Source organism: Medicago sativa, chromosome 6 (genome assembly GCF_051527215.1).
Source record: "Medicago sativa cultivar Bolivia chromosome 6, Bolivia_mono, whole genome shotgun sequence".
Lineage (NCBI taxonomy): Eukaryota > Viridiplantae > Streptophyta > Magnoliopsida > Fabales > Fabaceae > Medicago > Medicago sativa.
This window is the reverse complement of record NC_140754.1, coordinates 35,871,878-35,884,949: the sequence shown is the minus strand read 5'-3', so window position 1 is coordinate 35,884,949 and position 13,072 is coordinate 35,871,878. Positions and strand designations below refer to the sequence as shown.

Sequence of the window (13,072 nt, the reverse complement as noted above, 5' to 3'; positions counted from 1 at the left end):
TTGTTGCAAAAACTAGAGTACAAAGACATTACATGACAAAATGGAATAGCAGATAAGATGGTCATCCAAGACCACCACATGTCATAATAAAAAGATTACAACTTACTGGATTATACCAAAACCCGAGGAAACTGTTCTAAATTGCTTTGACTCCCTACTAGTTGTTGATGACAAAATTTTGCAAGTGCACCGAACTGATACTAAATAATTAAAAAGTAAAATTATCTCTATATGGATTTTCGTTTCGACAAGGCAATTAGTTAAACCTATTAAATCAGTCACATTGTGGGGAGTTTACAAGTAGGATTTGATGGGGTCAACCAGTTGGTATGAATTGCTAAAATATAAAGGGGTTAATTCAGATTAGTAGTGGCGATTAGGCTTCTCGAATCCCCTCCACCTATTTGTTGGGATTAAGGCAAGCTAGACGTTCGACCGGTGCGACGCAGGGGTCTTATCGACTATAGTATAGCCCAATAATCATTAAATTGATTTAGTTAAGAATAGATAATGAATTAGAGGTAATAGTTCAGGTTTCAATAGAGAATGAGAAATTGGAGCTCATCTAGACATGTACCTTTAAGGTTAATATATTCAGCAAGATTTGTGAACAATTTGAAAGTTTAATAATACATAATTACATAGGTATTTAGCCAGCGGTCACTTCTTTTTATTTTAGTCATAAGAATATCATTGCATGTTATGACAGGCCATGATTTATTGTTGTAGTACATTGAATAAAGTAAAAATGGAAGATAGTGAATTTGGCAAATAATTTTTTGTTGTAATAATTAATTACTAAGAAGAAAATATTGTAGCATTTGATTTTGCAGGTGAAAGTTGGGACCTCCCCACGGTCTATCTGGGTTTGAATCAAATGTTGAGCAGGTTGTTGTTGTACATTCAGCTTTAAGTGGAATGGGATTCCAAGACATAGAGACTGTGGTTGCTGTGACAGGATGGACCAAGTGTTGAAAATGCCAAATCCTATAATGGGAATCCATTGACACATACATTCTTCCGCTCTATGATGAAGATTTGAAACCTGGCCCTGCATCTGAACGTGCGTTTGGTCTTTACAAAACTGATCTTACTGTGGCATATGATGTTGGCTTAGACAAGTCTATCCAAAAGGTGAACAAAATCACTCTTCTTTAACATTAATTATGGCTGACAATGAACTGAACCAACTCGATTAAAGTTCATAATTCGATTCGATAATTGATTCGTCGAACTTGGTTCATGAACCAAATGAGCCGAACTTGAGCTGAAAATTAAGTTCGTCAACTAATTGAGCTAAACTTGAACTATATGTAGTTTGACTCGTTTGGTTCACAAGATGAATCGATTATACATACATACATATACATACATATATATATATATATATATATATATATATATATATATATATATATATATATAATTGATTTTACACAATTAGATAATTGATTATGTATATAATACTTTAAAAATTAAGAAATACACTTAGCAATAAAAGGATATAAATAAACCACATTAAAACTGAGAGACAACGCTATGCGTAGTGTTGGGATTTCAAAACTAAAATAGTCTCACATCAGCACATGCATGAAAAATGGAGGATACGATAATAAGAGAAACACATAACACAAGGAGGCAAAACAGGATTTGGTGGTTGCATACCGGTGTTTATTACTAAATGTAATAATAGCCTCATCGAGTCCATTAAAAATTGTTATAAATTCCAATATATTTATGTGTCAAAAATTTATATTCTTTGACTTTTGAGTTACGTGGTTTAAGTGGTTTTACTCATTTTCATACCTAAAGTTATGTGTTTTGAACAAACGAAATGAACCTAATGAGTTGAACCAAACTGTTTGTGAACTTTAAACGAGCCGAACTTGAGCTGAAAAAAAAGTTCGTGTTAAACTCGAACCAAGGTTTGAACCAAGCTAATTCTAAACGAGTCAAGTCGAGCTCAGACAGGTTCGATTCGACTCGACTCATTTCCAGCCCTAACATTAGTATATGTTGTGTAGAATATTTTTTTTAATATATGTTGTGTACGTAGAATATTTAATTATGAGATACTTAGCATTGGTTTTAAATTGTGGTCTGCAATTGCGACATTAATATAACGAATTTTGAAGTCCTCACTATTTTATTGTAACTGCAATTTAGTCCCCACATCAGCCACATTAGACTCAACCCTTACAAAACATGTTTGTAGAGTAAAAACCGTGTGGTATCTAAACTCATTTTCAAACATTATCCCAGTTGACAGTGAACCCTAAGGTTAGAGTTGTTGTCACAGCCCGTGTTTAAGTTTCTAACTAGAATTATTTTAATTATTTATTATGGACCCGTTTGTATTAGATTCTAAAAAAATGGATTGTTCTTTGTATTTCTAAAAATAGATTTTTTTTTAAATTTAGTCAAAAATAGTATAAGTTATTTCAAACACATTTGGTATAAGTTAAAAAAGAGATTTTGACATTCACTAACTTAAATATTCACTGTTCGAGATTTTACATACTAAAAATCGCATATTTTTTCAAAATGAAATTTTTCAAAAATGATTTTTATGAAAAGCTATTTGAAATAGCTATTTTTTTAGAGATTTTTTCAAAATTTGGTATTCAAAAAAAAATATTAACAAAATGATGAAATACTTAGAATGACATTTTAAGATAAACTATTCAAACGGATTTTTCATTTGAAGCTTTCGTTGAAAAATTTCTTTGTTAAAAAAATTATAACAAAACCACATTACACTATCAACATCTATTTTAAAAAAAGGCATAACAAACGGGCTCTATACGTGTTTATGTGTGTTTATATGTGCTTATTTCTCTTTGTGTGTATTTGATTTGGGATTAGTGGATTTTTGGTCTAGAAGGGTATTTTAGTTATTTTTAAACTAAGGGGTATTTTGGTCATTTGATGAGCAAGAGTAAATTAGTCATTTAGAATATTTATTTTTACTAAGTTACTAGTGAGTTGGCATAATTAGTTAGAGATGATAATTATTCGGTTTTTTAGCGGATTAATGAGTAGAAACTTTTTAGAACCTATTAATGCGAGTTGTAAGCCCATTATGGTGTGTAGTGATTGAGCCCAGTTAAGAGGAGTATATATTCATAACTCTTAGAAGAAAAACTATGTTAAATCATTCACTCATTTCATTTCACAAACTTAGAGAGAGAGAGAGAGAGAGAGAGAGAGAGAGAGAGAGAGAGAGAGAGAGAGAGAGAGAGAGAGAGAGAGAGAGAGAGAGAGAGAGAGAGAGAGAGAGAGAGATTGAGAGAGAGAGAGAGAGAGAAATTCACAAACTTGGATAAGAGGAAAGAAGAGGAAGCTAGAGAAAGTTAGGGATTTGAGTGCTAGAGGGGAGACTGAAGCTTAAGTTAGTGGATTCAAGACTTTGAGGTAAGGGGGATAGATTCCTATCATCAATTAAGATATAATTTCTTCTTTTGATTATGGGTCATAAGTGCTTATTGTGAATTATGACTTTTTGTGATTTTTGATGATGAATTTCGTGTTCTTAATTTGTGTGTAATCATGGGTATGTTAAACTTCATGGAATAGATATGTTTATGTGCTTAAACTCATAGTTGTTGTTGGTGATAAGTTCTTTTGGTGATTTTTGCTTAATTAATTGTAAACCATTAATTGATGAGTGATTATTGTTGGAACATATTTAAATTCACTTCATAAATGATTATATATGTTTGTATGTTGATGGGGTTTGAATTGGTGTGGTTGATTGTGAAATTTGAAGGAAATTGAGAAAATGTGAACTTTTAGTGGAAAATGAACTAGATGATGATTTTGATTCCATGCTTGTAGTTGTTTTGATTGCCTTTGGATGTATGTTAACTAATAAACAAGTATGGGGGACGAATGTGGGACAAAGGGGGATCAAAATCGGGGTTTTTGGAGTGAAATTGGATGAGTTCCCGAGAGGAAACCCAAAAACTAGGCTTCGTGTTCTGGTGCAGCTCGCCTGGCGAGCTCATGGCACGCGGTGGCGAGTTGCTACTTTCTTAAATGATTCTTTTGATGTATTTAACTGTTGTCGTGTGAAAGATGATAATGGAAGACTGATGATTTCCCAGATATATGTTGATGACATTGTTTTTGGTGGAATGTCGAACAAGATGGTCCAACATTTCATTCAGCAAATGCAGTCTGAGTTTGAGATGAGACTAGTTGTTGAGTTGACATATTTTCTTGGCCTTCAGGTCAAACAAATGAAGGATACTATCTTTATTTCCTAGAGTAAATATGCCAAGAACATTGTGAAAAAATTTGGCATGGATAATGGTGGTCACAAGAGAACTCCAGCTGCTACTCACTTGAAGCTGACAAAGGATAAAAATGGTATATTTGTTGATCAAAATATGTACATAAGCATGATTGGGAGTTTGTTATATCTTACTGCAAGCAGACCAGATATCACTTTTGATGTAGGTGTATGTGCTATGATCAAGCTAACCCAAATATGAGTAATCTTACTCAAGTGAAGAGAATACTAAAGTACATCAATAACACCAGTAACTATGGAATTTTATACTCACACAGTGAGAACTCAATGTTGATTGGTTATTGTGATGCTAACTGGGCTGGGAGTGCAGATGACAGAAAAAAGGATGTTTCTTCCTAGGAAATAATCTAATTTCCTAGTTTAGTAAGAAACAGAACTGTGTATCTCTATCTACTGCTGAAGTTGAGTACATAGCAGCTGGAAGTAGTTGCTCACAACTTGTGTGGATGAAGCAGATGCAGAAAGAGTATGATGTTGAACAAAATGTTCTAACGTGGTACTGTGATAATTTGAGTGCTATCAATATTTCCAAAAACCCTATTCAACATATTAGGACGAAGCACATTGATATATGACATCACTTCATCAGAGATCTTGTGAAGGAGAAGGTGGTAACACTTGAGCATGTTGATATAGAGGAGCAACTGGCATACATTTTCACCAAGGCCTTATATGCTAAGCAATTTGAAAAGCTAAGGGGCAAGTTGGGAATTTGCCTGCATGAGGAAGCTTGATCATCTGTGTTGTGAGACGTGCTGTCAATTTTCTCCTATTTGAACGTCTTTGAATTGTGGGGTATACATGCAATGAAGTACTCCTGAATTCCTCTATCTTTCTTCTGTTTGGCATATTTTGTGGCTAAAAAGGGGGAGAAAAAATGTATATCTATACTCTCTATATGCTTGTCTATCTGCATTTATTTTGCAGCTATTTGTATGTGTGCCTTCCTGCAGCTATTTCTATGTATACCTGAATTGTATACATGTGTTATGTTGTTGCAGGTTTTACGTAGATGTTGTCATGGATGTTACAACATCTTGATGTTCTTAATGATGATCTGAGAATCTGTTATAAGAATATGTTCTCAAAATTTTTATTTTGTACATGTTCCTTGTTGATGTTCACTAGAATGTTGGAACATGTATGTGAAGACTTGTGTAGATGTTGGCACTAATGCTGCAACATCTTGGTGTACATGTTCCCTGTTGTTGCTATAAGAAAATGGAACATGTCTTTTTGTGTGACCTTGATAGGTCTGCTAGATTAGGTCTGCTAGTTTGTGAGTAATCCTTGAAGTTTTGGTTGACCCAGCCCTGAAGTTTTCCCTTATTCTATGCGTTGAGAGTTTTGGGTTTCAAGATTCTTATCGTGCATATATTCAGGGGGATTAATGGAATATTTCTGTAAGTAGTCACTCATAGATTCTTATATTCAGGGGGGGGGGGGGGTGATACTTCTATGTGTGTTTGTATTAGATCAAGCTGGTTAACAGGATGTTGAGTCAGATGTGTAGACATCCATGTCTGTCACTTGTAAGTATGTGAATTTATTTTTCCCTTGCTTCTATATGTGGTTGGTGGCAGTTGTAACACCCACAACGTGGCCCAGTAACAGTGGCGGAGCCAGGCCGGCCTCGGACTTAAGCGGGATGAGTCGGACCACCGGGCTGTTACAGGATGACCCCACGTTGATAGGAGGAACCGAATCACATCGGAATGAGAGGGATCCGAAGGCCGTGTAGGTATGGGACTACATGGTTGAAGGAAGGCTTATAAGAATTGTTAGGTACTACCCATATCAACAAGATGCATCTTCTTTTCGGGAGCTCAATCCATAGGAACTCCACAGTTAAGCGTGCTTGGCTTGGAGTTGTACTAGGATGGGTGACCTACCGGGAAGTTTCCCGGTAAGCATGTGAGTGAGGACAAAGCATGCTGAAAAGACTCGTGTTGGTTTGTGGGGTTAGTCGGCAATCCTGTAAGCAGTCTGGGATGTTACACTTGGTATCAGAGCAGACCTCTCCCAGTACAGTGTGGTTCGGGGACGAACCAGGCGGAAGCTGGTGGGCATGTAACACCCACAACGTGGCCCAGTAACAGTGGCGGAGCCAGGCCGGCCCCGGACTTAAGCGGGATGAGTCGGACCACCAGGCTGTTACAGGATGACCCCACGTTGATAGGAGGAACCGAATCACATCGGAATGAGAGGGATCCGGAGGCCGTGTAGGTATGGGACTACATGGTTGAAGGAAGGCTTATAAGAATTGTTAGGTACTACCTATATCAACAAGATGCATCTTCTTTTCGGGAGCTCAATCCATAGGAACTCCACAGTTAAGCGTGCTTGGCTTGGAGTAGTACTAGGATGGGTGACCTACCGGGAAGTTTCCCGGTAAGCATGTGAGTGAGGACAAAGCATGCTGAAAAGACTCGTGTTGGTTTGTGGGGTTAGTCGGCAATCCTGTCAGCAGTCTGGGATGTTACACAAAAAAGGATTGGGATGAGACATAATGTCTCAGTGAGTTCCACCTAATCCTCGGCTATAGGCAACCTCAAGGGAACCTACGGTCACCACGTGTCTACTTTACAACCTGACGGTTGATTATACGTGTGTGGGGACTTGCATGCTTAGACGGTTGTGCATACTAGGACCGTCTTAACTTCATCTTACTTGTTATAGGCTTACTATAATCTTATGTGTCATGGCGGCCAAGGGAACCTAAGACCACTACGCCAAGATACGGTAAACGCATCGAGGTCTTCATGTAATTATGTTCATGACACAATCCTAAGCCGGACGATTAGGGAAACCTAAGATCGTCTTTGGCATCACATTCTTTACTTGTCCTAGTCATGTCTTGTACTTAGCATATCATACATGGTTTCATTCGAAATCATAATCATATCATATCATATTCGCATCTAAGTTCATTAATCATTATGTTAGCGTTGAACAAACATCATTATCAATTTTGAGGCTGCTGGACTGTCACAACTCGCCACGGCGAGTTAGAGGGCCGAACAGGGGGTCCTGCTCGCCCCCAACTCGCAGCTGCGAGCTGCTGCTCGCCTCCCCAGCAAATCTACTCGCCATGGCGAGTAAGACAGTGAGCAAACTCACTGTTTTGCTTGCTTTTTGCAGGCTTGGCGTTTCGCGAGGCGTTTTCTCCGTAGTATCTTTTTACAAAGGTGAACCCCTCAAACCAAGATCCTAAATGTTAATCTTTGAAAGAAAACTCCCTTATAGATGAAGCAATTGTTTGACAAGTGTATTCAAGCATGGTACACGAGAGATGATACGATAAGAATCGGGTAGCATGATACTTCTTAAGTAAAAGGAAACTAGAGCCTCGACATAGTAGTCGAGAACTAGAATAATAGCAAGAATCACTAGGGTGATTAGGAGTGAAGTATGTTATCTTCGCACATGATTATGATCGATATAACAAGCATTAATTTGTGGATAGGATAGATATTTCTCCACCATGATATGAATGACAAGTAAGAACGTTTACCGTTAATCGGATCGATCTAGGATCCGAGGTAAACATGTATGTATGAATAGGTTTAACTTAAATTGACGACAATATCATGATATGTATAAGTAGGTGGCATGTCTCTTGCTATCCACATCAGGGGGATACAAGGGGTTCTCAATATGAGAACGATTCAATCCGTAAGGGACCCGCATGTCACCGAGTAACAAGACGTAGGTGTTCATGTCTCTTGTTATCCACATCAAGGGGATACGGGAGGTTCTCGACTCAAGGGGAACGGTTTAAGCCGTAAGGGACCCGCACGACACTGAGGGAGTCCGATGTACGTACATCGGTCATGTATGGGATTGTACTCGGGGTTACTCCACCCAGGACTCTCCGTAAAAAATGAATCAAGATAATGATGTTTGTTCAACGCTAACATAATGATTAATGAACTTAGATGCGAATATGATATGATATGATTATGATTTCGAATGACTAGGACAAGTAAAGAATGTGATGCCGAAGACGATCTTAGGTTTCCCTAATCGTCCGGCTTAGGATTGTGTCATGAACATGATTACATAAAGACCTCAATGCGTTTACCGTATCTTGGCGTAGTGGTCTTAGGTTCCCTTGGCCGCCATGACACATAAGATTATAGTAAGCCTATAACAAGTAAGATGAAGTTAAGACGGTCCTAGTATGCACAACCGTCTAATCATGCAAGTCCCCACACACGTATAATCAACCGTCAGGTTGTAAAGTAGACACGTGGTGACCGTAGGTTCCCTTGAGGTTGCCTATAGCCGAGGATTAGGTGGAACTCACTGAGACATTATGTCTCATCCCAATCCTTTTTTGTTTCAGATATCAGGTGGATTAGCAAGCTAGTAGCCGAATGGATGATGCGACAAGTGTTTGTTCGTACTTGCAGATGGATGGTGTGGATTTTAAAGGATGCTTTTATTATGCTTAGAAAGTTAAGTTGAATTATCATTGTATGAATTCCCTTGTTGTCTTTTATATTCATTCGAAGTTTTACTGTTGTAAAATTTTAATGTATCAAGTACTAAATTAACGCACTTGCTAGACTTTCTAGATACGTCTAGTATGGGTGTTACAGCAGTACTCTGTAGACATCCATGTTTGTCACGTGTAAGTATGGGAATTTATTTTTCCCTTGCTTCTTTGGTTGGTTGGTGACAGTACTCTGTAGGTATGGGAAATTTATTTTTTCCTTGCCTCTATGTGTGCCAGTACTCCTGTATGTTGTTATGAAGGATGTTGAAACATCCTATCCTATGTGGGAATTCATTTTCCCTGATTGTAGCATAGGAATTTATTTTTCCTCTACTCTTGAGAGAGTTTATTTCTCTCTATTTTTGTGTGGGAATTTATTTTCCCCTGTTTGTAGCTTAGGAATTTATTTTTCCTTTGCTTTTGGGAGACTATGCTATTTATCTGATCCGCTGTTGCATGTCTTTGATAAGTGTAATACCTCTACAGCTGAAGCTGTGATTGAAGAATATGTGAGGTATTCTTGTATGCACACTTCTAACATGTTTGTAGTGATACTCCCTGCTACTTCTTCTTCTTCTTCTTGAATATGTGTTCATGCTCTTGGGGAAATGGTTGTCTTTTGTATCCCTCTTTACTCTTTGCATTTGGCCTTAATTTGTTTTACACAAAAATTTGCCAAAGAGTGAGATTGTTGGGTATTTGTATTGGCTGCATTATTGCTAAAACAAATATTCTTGTCTGATTTGTTGGAACCAATGTTCCAACATGTGTTTAGGCATCCCTGTAAGATGTTGGATACAATGTTCCCACATCCTGACACGGTTCAGTGTGCATGGGTTCATGCCTATTTGTACGTGCACCCTTTATTGTTTAAGGAAACAATATTTCCTTATCTTATTGACGAAACAACGTGCATATCCATACAAATTCAGTTTTGAAATATTCCTAAAGTAGTATTTATATTTTAGGAAATATTAGTTATTGTTTTGGATGATCCTAAAGATGTTCCGACATTTTAGGACTTTCCATATTTGTTTCTGATTTCTGTTTTGCAGATTAGCAGAACCGATCTGCTTTGTTCTAAAGCCCGACTAAAGTATTTGGCCCAAGCTGCTTCAGTATATAAACAAGACTTCAAGACCTAATTGATCATTCAAGCAGTCATACTAAAAAGTTTTGATTTTTAGGGTTTTGAGTCTACATGTGCTCTACTCTTGTATCATGCTGATGCAAGTTTAGAACCTTTATTGTGAGCCTTTCTTGTATCGTTTGTGATACTTGTTTAGGTATGTGGGTTGAGTTTGATACTCTTGTGTACTACACCAAAGTTGTGAAATAAGGTGTTAGTTGTTTGTTTGAAGGTAACTTCATCTTTGAGTTTGTGTTTAGGTCAGATAAGTCACAGGGGCTCTGACTGACCATTAGGATAGTGAAATGGGATCTCAGATCTAGGAGTTCCTAGGATGAAGTCTATACGGGTAGGTCCTAGGTCTTTAGTGTAAACGAGGAGTTTGCTGAGAGCTATAGAATAAGGACTACACTAGTGGATTTCCTTCCTGGCTTGGTAGCCCCCAAGGTGTGTTTGTCACCGAACTGGGTCAACAAACTCACTGTGTTCTTTACTTTCTTGTCATTTATTTTCTTGTTTTACTTTCTTTATTGGAACATTGATCCGAACAATGCGAACATTAAAACATCTTACAAAACATATTAAAACAAGTGCGCTAGAATTTCAGAAACCTAGCCCAATTATGAGGTGACTATATAAGCATAACTCTTATGAGAAATAAGGTTAAGCCACTCATTATTTCATTTCACAAAAACATAAGAGGTAGAGAGAGAAAGTAGATCACAAGAGGAAAGAAGAGGAAGCTAGAGGGAGAGCTTGGGGTTTGAAGAACTAGGAGCTAAATTGAAGCCATAGCTAGGATTTTTTAAGCTAGAGGAAAGGGGGATAGATTCCTTTTCATAATTAAGCTATAATCTCGTATTTTCAACTATGGGTTTAAGTGTTTTTCTGTTAATTGTGACTTTTGTGATTTTTTATGATGAATTTAGTGCTCTTAATTTATGTGAATGTATGGGTATGTTAAACTTCATGAATTTGCTATGTTATGTGCTTAAAATTGATAGTTGTTGTTGTTGATAAGTTGTTTTGATGATTTTTTTCTTATTTGAGTGTAAATCATGAATTGATGAGTGATTATTGTTGAAACATGTTTAAATTCACTTCATAAATATTTATACATGTTTGTATGTTGATGGGTGTTGAATTCGTGTGATTGTTTGTCAAGTTTTAATAAAAAAATGAGAAAAATGTGGGTTTTGGTGAAAAATTAACATAATGATGATTTTGAAGAGAATTGATGTTATGATTCTAAGTTTGTTGTTGTTTTGATTGCCTTTTGATGTATGTTAAAAAGTAAACAAGTTTGGGGGACGACTTTGGGTCAAATGGGATCAAAAGTGAGATATTTGGGGAAAATAGAGTGGGTTCCCGAGAGGAAACCCAAGAATAGGGTTCCCTGTTCTGGTGCAACTCGCCAGGCGAGCTAGTGCCGAGTTGCCCAATTCAACACCCTTGATTTGGGTTGTTCCGGGTACTTTGGGGTCGATCCAGACTTTCCAAATTGATTCTTTTGTTGTATTTAACTGTTGTTATGCTTTATAAACCTTTGGAAACATAAAATTAATTGGATTGAACTTGGTTTTGTGAATCGAATCAAACTTTTTGAAAAATGTTCAAGAACGCATAATTTTACGAAACTCATTTTTCTTAAAAGAAAAGGGTGGGGTTAGGGTTGTTTATTGTAACTATGATTTATGAAATGGTTTTCGATGGTTTACATGAGCTTTAACTTGGTTTTGCTTTGAAATGGATTTCTTTTGAAAAATGATAAAATGGGACGAACTTAGTTAAACTTTGGAATTAATCGGAATTGGCCGATGATGCATATATGCATATGCTACTGTGATCATATGTGAGGAGTGTATATGCTTTGTTGAGGTGTTTGAACATGTATACCTTGTTTTGTTTATTTACTTAGAAAATGTAGAAAGTTGTGAAAATAGATGAACTTTGTTAAAATGCGGTTTCATGATCGGATAACATGCAATTGGCTTTTTATTCATGATGATATGATAGAATAAGAATGAATCAATGTTGGTTGGCTGTTTAATATGATGAATATCATGATGTGGATAGTTGTTCGTCTTTTCTATGGAATGTGAAATTGAAACCTTGTTATTTCTTTGAGGTGATTGTTGTTGATGATGATTATGATGATGATTTTAATCTTGATGATTTATTTTTGGTGATGAATTCTTACATGCAAAAATGAAGGTGAATTGTTGGTGATTGCATGTATAAAGGTGTCGGTGTTTATGTTGGTGATTTGTTGTATGAACGTATGCATTGTTGAGTCATATGTTCATGCATTCATATATGTCCAGAGACGATGTTTAGAATACTTTGTATTCAAGAGGCGATATTTATGATACGGTTTCATATTTGGAGGCAATGTTTATGATACAGTTGTATCTTGAGGTGACGACCTTGACGATGACTGGTACCACATGCATATAAAGTCTTGTCTAGGCGTATTACATACAGTTGATAATTGGTTAAGTGTGTCATATTTGATTATGTGCTTGGTGAACCTTGGTGACTTATGTGCATTGGTGAACTTGGTGAAATATGGTGAATATATGATGATGTGAAAGTGTGCTTGTGGATTATTGTACTTGTATGCTTGATGATTATTAATGATATTGAGTTGTCGTGAATAATTTGATTAAGTATTGTTCAACCATTTGTAATTAATTATGTTGTTTACTTTCATTTGATTATACTTTAATTGTGAAATGTGAACTAACCCCCAGTAGTCGTTTGGTTGACCGTCTACCTTATTCGTATGGGTGGGTAGACGGCGTGCAGGAGTAGTAGTTTCTTTGCTTGGTGAGTATGCTGGAGGCTAGCTTTGGAGCTACCTCGTCTGTTGCTTTTGGAGTCTTAGAGTCGGGCTCTGATTAGGGGTGTTTGTCTGCTATTTACATTTTAAGATTGTTTAGATTTTTATTCACTCAGTATGTTGAGATGTCATATTTATTTTGGAGATGTATTATGATTATGTTGCATGGCTACTTGGAGATTTTTATTATCTATTGTTGAGATATATGATATTAATTCGTTGCGATGTTTTGAAAAATTATTTAGGCATGTTTCGGAGTTATAGAAGAAGTAGCATCTAAATCCT

At 36.6% G+C, this 13,072-nt stretch overlaps 1 long non-coding RNA gene across 2 annotated transcripts; it reads left to right on the top strand.

Moving 5' to 3' along the window:
- The first annotated feature begins 22 nt into the window (after window positions 1-22).
- LOC146914816 (uncharacterized) lies at window positions 23-13,027 on the top strand. 2 transcript variants are annotated; one of them, XR_015014412.1, is made up of 2 exons: window positions 23-1,134; window positions 12,743-13,027. It is a non-coding gene; the product is annotated as an uncharacterized LOC146914816 (long non-coding RNA). The 2 variants fall into 2 exon arrangements; XR_015014411.1 differs by having other exon boundaries at window positions 12,702-13,027.
- Window positions 13,028-13,072: the final 45 nt, after the last annotated feature.